General features: G+C 43.3%; 1 non-coding gene across 1 annotated transcript; it reads left to right on the forward strand.

Moving 5' to 3' along the window:
• Positions 1–9548: 9548 nt before the first annotated feature.
• On the forward strand, positions 9549–9686 carry LOC119948234. The gene has a single exon (XR_005456645.1). It is a non-coding gene; the product is annotated as a small nucleolar RNA SNORA7 (small nucleolar RNA).
• The last annotated feature ends 634 nt before the right edge of the window (positions 9687–10320 follow it).

Here is a 10320-nt window from a genome sequence, read left to right on the forward strand (position 1 = left end):
TTGCCAATTTGTACTTCCCAAGCGCTTAGTACAGTGCTCTGCACATAGTAAGCACTCAATAAATACGATTGATGATGATGATGAAAATGAGGGGAGGCTGCAGAAGGGGGAGAAGAAAGCTGTCACCATCGCTTACACAGGAGTGGCCCAATCCAAGATGAGCCTTTGAACCAGGGCGATTGTCCAGGTGACAGCGTCCGCCCAGGTGGTAGAGAAGCAGTGTGGCTCAGTAGAAAGTGCCCGGGCTTTGGAGTCAGAGGTCATGGGTTCAAATCCCGGTTCCACCAATTGTCAGCTGTGTGACTTTGGGCAAGTCACTTAACTTCTCTGTGCCTCAGTTACCTCATCTGTAAAATAGGGATTAAGACTGTGAGCCCCACGTGGGACAACCTGATCACCTTGTATCCCCCCAGTGCTTGGAACAGTGCTTTGCACATAGTAAGTGCTTAACAAATACCATTATTATTATTATTAGTGGTGGCTGTGGTGTTAGCACTGGCAGCAGCACTGCTTCGATGGGCTCATCTTGGACTGGGCTGCCGCTGACAAGAGAAGCAGCATGTCGTAGTGGCTAGAGCACGGGACTGGGAATCAGAAGGTCGTGGGTTCTAATCTCAATTCCGCCACTTGGCTGCTGTGTGACCTTGGGTAAGTCACTCAGTTACCTCATCTATGAAATGGGGATTGAGACCGTGAGCCCGATGTGGAACAGTGACTGTGTTCAACCTGATTTGCTTGTATCCACCCCAGTGCTTAGTATGGAGCCTGGCACACAGTAAGTGCTTAACAAATACCACAGTTATTATTATTATCATTTCTGCTCTTACTGTTCCAATGCCCTTGCCTCAGTAGCCACTCTAGCTCATGCCAAACCTGGTGCTGTGTGTGAACTGGAATTTCCAAGGCAACTGGAAATGTACAGTTCTGGGTGCACCAGAAATTTCCCATCATGGGTGACCCTGCTGTTTCCAAAGCAGAAAGATGAGAAGGAAAAGACTGAGCAATAGGTTTGGATGTGGTGGGGGGTAGGGGGGGAGTCCCTTCCCATCATCTGGGCTTTTGGAGGGGGGATTCATATATGCCGTATTATGTGACCCAGTAGAGAAGACTAATGTGATCACAGCTTCCTCATTTCAGCATAATTATTGTTGTTCAGCCATAATCTGTTTACTGCTTTGGGGCAAAGGGAGAAGTGTGCCTTTCTACAATCTTCTACTGCAAAGAAATTGTCAGTTCAAATGCATCTTGAGATCTTGAGTTCTCTTCATTCTCTGTCATGGAGAAAAAAGACAATCATTCATATTTATTGAGTGCTTACTGTGTGCAAGACACTGTACTAAGCACTTGGGAGAGTACAACACAACAATATAACAGACATATTCCCTGCTCACAACAGGGGAAACATTTGTCATAGAAAACCAAGAGCCACTGGCAGACTAATGAAAACTTGGCAAAAACGAGGTAATGACTCTCAAGTGTTTCTGAAAGACCAAGGACAAAGTCAGAAAGTAGATAGGCGAGGAAGGAAAACTCCTAGAAGAAGCTATTGACTTGCAAGAGAACTGTTCCATATCATCTCTAGAACTGAGAGTGACTAATGTATATTTGCCTGCCTATGCTTGGTTGCACTTTCCGACTGAGATGTTTTTCCCCATAAATGCCTCAAGGATTCCTACCCCTTTTCAGTAGCAGCAACAATTGTTCCCACTCCCTTTCCATTCAGCACAATCCCCTGACTCAGTTTCATAATTCCAGTGAAGAGGTTGATTTTTGATTTTTTTGGTATCAGATTCCAATCTTTATACATGTCATTGAATTATGGGGCGATGGCCCCTCTCTAACCTCCCTTTAATTCTTTTCAGAACAGTAAATCTACATCATTGTCATCATCATGATCATCATGATCATAAATGGTATTTATTGAGCACTTTCTGTGTGCTGAGTACTGTAATAAGCAATTGGGAGAGTACAATACAACCCAGTCTCCTAGCTTCAGAGTGGAAGAAAATAGAGTTGAGATGATCTCAAAGTAAATGAATGAACAGTAACTTCTCCGATATAATAGGAATACCTTGCCCAACTTAATATTTTCCTGAAACTCTTTTTCAATTGGTTTTTGTTCCTGATTGTCTCTAGTATTTATAGCACCCTGCCTGTAAAAAACAGTGTGTTATGGTACTTTTTGCAGAGTAGTAACTCTCACTGATAGTTTAATATAATCTCAGTACTTTATTTTATGTATATTGAAAAATTTATAAGTTAAATAAAGCAAGTATCTAGCAACGTTCACTACTTGAACTTTTTATTAGTCATTTTGTTTGACACACTTTGTAAAACATACTGGTATATTAGCTAGTAATGTATATTAACACATATAGCAATACTATATAGCCTACTTCATTATATTTTTGACAGCATAATTTTTGTATATGTATATCTGAAGGGATCAGATGATAAACAGCTGAACATTTAACAAGGAAATTTCATTTATTTTACTGTTCTCTCAAGTATCTTGAATAGATTATCTTCTCATAAAAAACAAATGAACAAAAAATGACCATTTCTAGGTCTTTTGGCAAACAGAAAAGCAGTCAACACTTCCAAGGGGAATTCCAAACACCTTTCAGCCATGATGTCACCAATATGTGAACACAACTGCCTGCTTCGAGTAAAACCAGTCTTTAAACATTATCCCTTGCCCTATACTCCATGCAGCACAAGCATACTGTGGCTACTATTTATGATTAATAATAATGAAAATGATATTAGCCAGGCAAAAGCATGTCTACATGGACAAACTAAATGCAGCTTGAAACAATTTCCTAGGTTCTGCCTCTGATTTAAATGATGATTTTGGGGGGTTGAGCTTGGCTTGAGTTGTTTCCTGCTTCCTGTTGTCCTTGTCCTAAGTGTTTATGAAACCCTGTCATTTTCTACTAAAACGGCTGATTAATTTTTTTTTCTGTTATGGCAGCCCCACGGACAGTTGCTGACATCCATTTATGGTGAAGGGGATTTGCTACTAGAACTCTTAATTGCAATTCAGCAGTGTAGGACTTGGGGAGGGAGGTGGAAGAGGACTTTTCTGAAGTGCTGACTGTCAGTCTGACAGATATGCTAGAGACTTGTATATCTACAATTTACCCAAACTGACCGGCAGCTAACTGAAGCCATGTTACCGGTTGGGTCAAGGTAATTAGTGTTTATATGCAGATACAGGTCAGATGCAGGTAAAGGGTGGGCAGCTAAACCAAAATCGTCGAGCCTTAACCTTCTTCTATTGAGCTAAAATGAAAAGAAATGAAGTGGAATGCTGACTGACTTTCCCTGAGTAGAACATCAAAAGGCTCAACTTCAGTAAGTCCTTGACTAAGCTAATTATGAAGAATGGCACTTTCAGTGTCTCTGAATTTGCAACCTTGTTTTGGGTTTACAAGCACCCCACTTCTCATGAATTTCCTGTATTACCTCCCCTTACTCGACTCCATCTCCCCCTCTCCCATTTAATGTCACCCCCAGAGCCAGGGAGCTGGACTGATGTGGAATTGGGAGGGGGGAGGGCAGGATGGGCACGTTTGAAAGCAGTGGTGAAGGACCCATTAGAGAGTCAGAGACAGGTTGAAGATGGAGGTAATGAAAGGAAGAAGGGAGAGAGCAGGTGTTTTAATAAGGTATGGATGGAAGGGGTCAGTGATGGAGGTGGAGGGGGTAAATTTTGAGAGGAGGAGGAGGGAGATCTCCTCTTGAGACACTCCCAGGATGGATGGAAGACTTGAAGATGGGGCAGGAGGAGGGTGAGGATGCAGAAGTGAAGGAGAGAGTTTAGGGAGATCATGTCTGATGGTTTCAATTTTTTTTATGAAATAGGTGGCAAGGTCATTAGAGGTAAAAAATGGTTGAGGGTGGATTGGGGGTTTGAGGAGGGAGTTAAAGGTCTGAAATAGCTGGTGCAGGCAATGGGTATGGGAGTTAATAAGGATGGAGAAGTATTATTGCTGAGTGAAGGAGGGGGGAAAAGTTAAAGCAGGCAAAGATGAGTTTAAGATGGATGAGGTCTGCCTGGTGTCTGGATTTCTGCCAACAGTGCTTGACAGCTCAAGATCAGGAATGGACAAAGCGTATTGGGGAGATGATCCAGGGCAGTTTGTTGGTGATGTGAGAGTGATGGAGTGTTGGGGAGCTAGGGAGTTGAGTTCAATGGAGAGGGCAGAGTTGAGAGTGTGAACTGGCACATTGAAAGAATGTAGTTTGGATATGGAGACCAAATGGGGTGTGACAACTTTGGAAAATTAGAGGGGGTTGAGACATTTGAGGACTCTGTGGGGGAACAGGACAGTTTTGCAAGGAGGGTGTAGAGGAGAGAAAGCATGTGAAGAGGTTGTGGCCGGAGAGTTGAATTTCAGGGTTGGTGAGGGTAGAGATTGTGCAGTGACTAGAGATGATGAGATCAAGCATGTGGTTAAATTGGTGAGTGGGAGAGGTGGGGTGGAGCAGGAGGTCAGTGAAGTTGAGGAGTGAGAGGAATTGGGGAGAGGGAAGGTTGTTGGGAATAATAATAATAATTATGGCGCTATGTGCCAAGCACTGTTCTAAGCACCAGCGTAGTACAAGTTAGGTTGGACACAGTCCCTGTCTCACATTGGGCTCACACTCTTAACCCCCATTTTTTACAGATGAGGTAACCGAGGCACAGAAAAGTTAATTACTTGCTGAAGTTCACACAACAAACATGTGGCAGAGCTGGGATTAGAACCCATGACCTTCTGACTCCCAGGCCTATGCCCTAACCATTATGCCATGCTGCTTCCTATATTCATCCTATGAATATTGATGTCCCCTAATGAAGGGAGGTTTTGCTCCTGTGGGTGAGTGGGCCTGGAAGACAGTCCCTGCTACCTTGTTCAATTGGAGTTAGTAGTGATTTCCTGTAGGATGCTCAGACCCCAGTAGGTCAACCAAAAAGTACTGCTGCTTTTTCAGCAACTGTGCAACCAATCTGGAGTTCACTCTTTGTTCATATTTGGGGTTGGGGATGAGGGAGGGAGGATACTCTCCCACCAAAAAACATGAGATTTGGGGTTCCAGTCACACTCTCTTCTTCAGTCCCTATGTAGCCAGGAGCCCACCCTGTGAGAGGGCTGGTAGGGGTGGTGAGTGCAACCTGTAATTACTGAAAGGAAAGTCTCTGTGACTTCTCATCAGGACACACTGTAGCGTCCTCATCTACTTCCTACACTGACACAGAGTGTGGCACTCACAAATGAATAAAAAGAGACACCCATAAATACTATTCCCAGCCACACATCATGCTCAGCGGGCCAATGGAGTGATTGGGGTACTAGATCTAGGAGGAAGAGTATGGAGAGGCTAGATGCAAGAAAGGCATTAGGGACAATTTTCAAAGAGGGGAAAGATATAGTTTGGTAATGAGAACGGAAGACCCCAGCAGGGTCTCAAGTTATGACAATCATTCCTACTTTACTCAAAAAATGTGATGGGTACTGTCCATCGGGTACACCAGGAATCAAAATCAGACTGATATAAACCTTCAAAATTCATTGAAGCTTTTTGGAAGAATGCTTATGGTTTTCAGACCGCTCTCATGGAAAATTGATTCCTCAAATTTTTGCCAGTCTACTTTCAGACAGATTGCTATTGAATACCATATTTTCAGGATTTGTTATATGTCATTTGGGGAGGAAGGGAGAGAAGGGAGGAAGATCAAGTGGAAATAGTAGGCATGAGAGTTTGGAGGCAAGAGAGGGCTGTTTGGGTGAAGTGAACCTGTGAAAAACGAACTTGCCAGCTGCTAAGATGGCCATTTTAAGGTGGAGATGCTTCATTGGGCTCTATCTGGAGCCAATCTCATGAAGTGATTCTACATGATCACTGAGGTGGCATGGGACATATTACAGTCCTCCAGCTACCCATTTGCTTCCAAAAATACCAGTAATGTTTGCCCTTCAGAAACCCTACGTAGGTTATCCCAGTGACGCTCTCGCACTTTCTGTTTCTCTTGTCACCTTCAGACTAGAAAGGAGGAGTTGTTGAGGGCTTTCCAAAGAGCCTGGAGTTTTCAAATTCCTTCCAGATCCGGATTCAACAGAAGCATAGCGCATTATTCTCCTTCGCAACATGGTCCAGACCCAGCTATGGTAAAGCTAGGCCAAAGGAGAGTTTTGTCAGGAAGGGAAAAGCAATAAGCCTGGCACAGTCTACCAAGGGCTATTGCTATGGAGACATTTGATCAATCTAAAACCCAGATGTAGGCATCTGATAATTTATTCTATGAGACTGGGAGAGAAGCAGGGAAACAAAATCTGATTCAGGTAGCGAGATAAAGTGATGCCATTTGTATGTACCATATTGCCCTTGCGAAGTTCTTTTTTTTTTCCAATATGTGTGAGTGCATGTTTTTTAAAAAAGAAATTTGACCTTTTGGATTCACCTGAAGGAAAGTAGTTTATGGACTTTGCTTCTAAAATGTATTACCACCTTATCCATTCTTTCCACTGATGCACATTTAGTTCTAGACAGACAATTCCTCTTGTTACTAATTCTGCCTCCTCTTCATCGCTTCTGTTCTTCCAATGAGCCCCTTAGTAAGTGCATTTTCAGAGGTGAATTTAGGAGGTTGGTGGGTAATGATTCCCACCAGGCAATTTCACACTAGCTGAGCTCTGTTTGGAGGATTATTTTTGGAGTAATCTGACTGATGGCCAGAGCAAACTTTTTTGTATCCATTGCTGATATGTGTGTGTGTGTGTGTGTGTGAGAGAGAGAGAGAGAGAGAGAGAGAGAGAGAGAGAGAGAAAGAGAGAGATCTGCACCAGTGCTGTGGATTTCCAAGGACTTTCTGCAGCTTTTCTTCTTGGCCATTGCAAGAGGCTTTATGCTCTTCTTCCTTTGAGCCAGTAACCTCTTTTGCTGGGCCAGTGGAAGTCGGGGGTGAGGGGGGTGGGGATGAGGGAGGCTGAGCAGTGGTCTCTGGAGCATGCTTCTATGCTTTAAGTGTTTTCTCAGTCCTGTTAAAGAAACTCTCAAGAAGGATATTGTACTGTTTTGGCATAAAGTGCAGATTGATGCCTTCCTCTGAATGCTGCACTTTGTTACAGATCCTTGATTGGAAGTTCAAGGTATCTCTGTCAATGGAAAGGCCGTTTGATTGGAAGCCAACTGTGGCATGGAAGTCTCCATCGGTCACCACCTTTTATGCACAGGCTCGGGTGGAAATTTGGTTCCCATGATTCTGCAGTCTGAGTCAGTTCAAGGGGGCTATGTGCAAAACATTTCTTGAATGAATTTGAAATGCTTTCTGTCAAAGGAATTGGACCCCATGGATCTGCTAACAGAAAAACTCTATGGCAGCATAGTGATTTGCATAGACCAGTATGTAAAGGGAAAAGAAAAGGATCATTGGTACTTTTAAGTCCAGTTTATTATTCTATAGCCTCTCTGTTCCTGCAGCAGTGTCAGCTGACATAAGGTTTCCTGTGATCTCTTACGTGAGGCAGTCTTTGGAGGGATTGTATTGTATAATTTGTACCAAGACATTCCTTTTATGAACAGTGCAGTTTTGATGGTCTTATTTGCAGATTCATTTTTTAAATGCTTATTGGTCTGACTCCTTTGAACACTGTCACCGGGGTGTGCATGGAAACTCAGTCGAGATCATGAATTACCTCGATCTAGTCTACCTTACCTCGATCTCGTCCTTCTCGCCACCCTCCCTTTTTCGAAAGACAGTTACTTCTTCCACCTTCAAAGCCTTATTATACGTTCATCTCCTCCAAGTGGCCTTCCCTGACTAAGCCCTCTTTTCTTTTTCTCCCACTCCCTTCTGTGTCACTTCAACTTGCTCCCTTTATTCACCCCCCTCCCCTCTCCAGCCCCACAACACTGGTGAACATATCTGTAATTTTTCTATTTACCTTAATGACTATCTCTCCCTCTACACTGTAAGCTCGTTATGGGTAGGAAATGTGTCTCTTATACTTTGGTATTATACTCTCCCAAGTGCTTAGTACAGTGCTCTGCACACAGTAAGCACTCAATAAATATGACTGATTGAAATGAAAGTGATGAGAAGATAAATCACTCTCATCCCTATGCTGAATGCTAACAATCTGACATTCTCTGATGCCTTACTTCCAAAGAGTTGAGAATGCTTTACAGATAATATCTTCATAATTGTTGCAACAATTGGAAGGGCTCTGATCTAATTTCTGAATTAGTGAGTAGAAGAATGACTTCCAAGTTGGCTCCAGAATTTGATCCTTTCCAGTCAAGAAGTTCTTATTTCAGTCTGTTCAAACTCTCTATACTTGCAGTGTTCATTTCGCTAATAACAATGCCAGACATAACCCAGAAGTCACCTGACTACTATCCAGCTCTGCCTGGAATGGTAAAAGTGCCCTACAGAAGGAAAACCTGACTCCACTCTATTCCTTTGCTTTGTCCATTCTACATCAGAGCTCAGAGGGAGTAAGTGGTGGCCTTTATCTCTCTTAACTGTAAGCTTTTGAGAGCAGGAATCATGTTTGCCAACTCTGTTCCCCTGTACTCTCCCAAACACTTAGTACAATGCTCTGCACACAGTCAGTGCTCAATAAATACAATTGATTGATTGATAGTAAGTGCTTAATACATATCATTGGTCAGTCAGTTGTATTTATTGAGTGCTTACATGTTCAGGACAGCGTATTAAGAACTTGGAAGAGTACAATATAATAATATAACATACACATTCCCTGTCCACAATGAGCTTAAAGTCCAGAGGGGGAGACAGACATCAATATAAATAAATACATTACCAATTTGTACTTAAGTGCTGTGGATCTGGGAGGGGCAAAGAATAAAGGGAACAAGTCAGGGTGATGCACAAGGGAGTTGAAGAAAAGGAAAAGAGGCTTAGTCAGGGAAGGCCACTTGGAGGAGATGTGCCTTTAATAAGACTTTGAAGTGGGGAAGAGTAATTGAGTAATTGAGGAGGAAGGGCAATCCAGGCCAGAGGCAGGATGTGGGGAGAGGTCAGAGGTGAGATAGACTATCGAGGTACAGTGAGTAGGTTGGCACTAGAGGAGCGAAATGTGCATCTGTGCTGTAGTAGGAGAGCAGCAAGGTGAGTAGGAGGGGGCAAGGAGATTAAGTGATTTAAAGCCAATGGTGAGAAGTTTCAGTTCAGTGTGGAGGTGGATGGGCAACCACTGGAGGTTCTTGAGGAGTATGGAAACATGGCCTAAATGTTTTTGTAGAAAAATGATCCAGGAAGTAGAGTGTAGTATGTACTGGAGTGGGAAGAGAGAGGAGGCTAATACAGTAATCAAGGTGGGGTAGGATAAGTGATTGGACTAACATGGTAGCAGTTTGGATGGAGAGGAAAGGGTGGATTGTAGCAACGTGAAGGTGATGATGATGATGATTGTGATGATGTTAAGGATGGACAATGTCAAGGTGCGTAGAATAAAGACAATCAGATGGTTCACACTACCTAGTGAATAGCTTGAGGTGCTATCTGCCCAGATTTTCAAGGACATTGAAATATTACACCCCTCTCAGGGTCGCACCTGGAGAGTTTCCAGTACTCTACCAGTCTCGACTATAGGAGGGAGAGTCCAGCAGAGGCATATCCATTCCATTCCTAGCTTGGGCAGTGGCTAGCGAGTGGAAGGCGACCTGCTACAGGTCAAAACTCACCAATGCTGGGCAGCAGCAGCATGGAAGAGCGTCGAGGGCGGAGACTCGAGTTTACTGTGTGCAAGGCAGCAATGGTAAACCACTTCTGTATCTTTACCAAGGAAACTCTATGGTTCCACTACCAGAACGATTGCAGATGGAGATGGGGCATTCTGGGAGAGATGTGTCCATGGCATTGCTATGGGTTGGAGATGACTCGATAGCATAAGACAAGACAAGAGATATTACAAGTGTGGCAAGGGACTGGAGGAAAACAAAGGCAGTTAGGAAAGCAATGGACCCAAGAAGAGCTTCCAATGTTCAATCCTTTCCTTCCCCAGCCTTCACCACCTCCCATGACCACCCCTGCCCTGCTCTTCAGCTTCCATACTGGAGTTTCCCAAGAATGATTTTGGAGTCAGGCTGATCCTGATTGAGGCAGCGAATACAAAATGCAAATTCTTCTTTGGATACAGTTATTGGAAATTGGATGGAATAAAGACACTGAAGGTGCATTAAAATCAGCCTGGGGTGAGCAGAGAACAGAGATTTTAGCAGAAAACAAATTGGTGGCAAACTTTTTTTATTGAAGAGTAGTTGTGAGTATCCACTGCAACTTAATGTAGTTCATCATTCCATATTTGA

The sequence above is a fragment of the Tachyglossus aculeatus genome, chromosome X4 (assembly GCF_015852505.1).
Source record: "Tachyglossus aculeatus isolate mTacAcu1 chromosome X4, mTacAcu1.pri, whole genome shotgun sequence".
Taxonomy (NCBI): Eukaryota; Metazoa; Chordata; class Mammalia; order Monotremata; family Tachyglossidae; genus Tachyglossus; species Tachyglossus aculeatus.